Raw genomic sequence first — 1,316 nt, forward strand, 5'->3', positions numbered from 1 at the left:
CTCCTTCTTGTAGTGATATTCACTTGGGGAAGATTCTTCGATCTCAGAGAATTCACTTGCAGATGCAAGTTCATCACTAAGAGAGCTAGACTTGTGACTATCATCATCAAGGGAATTTGCTTCTTGGATTATTCCGTCTGATTCCTTATAAACGACTTGCCTTGGAGATTGTACGGTATCCTCCTTAGCATCAACTGTAGCATCCTGGACGGAGTTTTCCTCAATTTTGGATTTCCATGGAAGTTCAGCATCTCCTAGGTCTTCAACCAACTCTTCTTCTTGAACAAAGACAGCTTCTTCTAATTGTTCTAGTACAAATTCATTCTCTGTCTTGTCCACTGGAGTTTCTGGTAGCTCCTTTATGCTACGCTCTTCATTGGGCTGTCCACATGGAGCTGTGGCTGATCCTTGTGTATTTGAGTGCCTAGAAGCTCATTGAATTATCGCTTGCTCCAGTTGTTGAATGGTTGTTTGAAATTTAATTACTGTTTCCTTTAGGCGATCCTCTGCTTCTCGGGTTGCTAGACTTGGACATGATACAAAGGAAAGTGGTGGTGATTGGGAGTGATTGGATTGGTATTGGGGTAAGGAAGGATCATATGGTGGCGAATGGTGAAGAGAAGCTTGTGAGTGTGGTGGTTCGAGGTTATGTTGAAAGGATGGCTTATATGCATGGGGTGGGGCTTGTTGGTAGTTACAAGGTTGTCCACCATGTCTTTCAGCTGGGTATGCACAGTAGAATGGTCTTTGTCCAGGATATCTTGGAGGGTGTTGCTGCCAAAAAGGTTGATTAGATCCTCTTGGTCCCATCCATCCTTGATTGGTCTGACCTTGATGCACATTCCTGCTGTAACTTCTATTTCCTTTAACAATATTAGAACCAAACTCAAAGCGAGAGGGGTGAGAGTTCATAGTAGCAAATAAAGATAAAAAGGAAAAAAAACAAAAATAAATAAACAAGCAAAAGAATGTTTACAATAATAAGGCACACGTTAGCAGTTCCCCGGCAACGGCGCCATTTTGACGTTAGGATTTTTACCAGTAAAGAGATTCATAGTTCATAGAACGTTGTAGATATAGTCTCTAAACCGACAAAAATCCCTTCGTACAAACATTTGGGTGTCACAAGTAACAAACCCCTTTAAAAATTGTTAACCGAGTATTCAAACCTCGGGTCGTCTTCTCAAGGACCAAAAGGGGAAAAAGTAAAATTGCTGGAATAGTAAAAAATGTCCTTAGATGGGAAGCAATGGTAACTTAAATCAAAGAGAACAATCATAAACTGAAAATACCTCAATTATCATTAATTCAAATAA

This window comes from Arachis ipaensis, chromosome B10 (genome assembly GCF_000816755.2).
Source record: "Arachis ipaensis cultivar K30076 chromosome B10, Araip1.1, whole genome shotgun sequence".
NCBI classification, from domain to species: domain Eukaryota; kingdom Viridiplantae; phylum Streptophyta; class Magnoliopsida; order Fabales; family Fabaceae; genus Arachis; species Arachis ipaensis.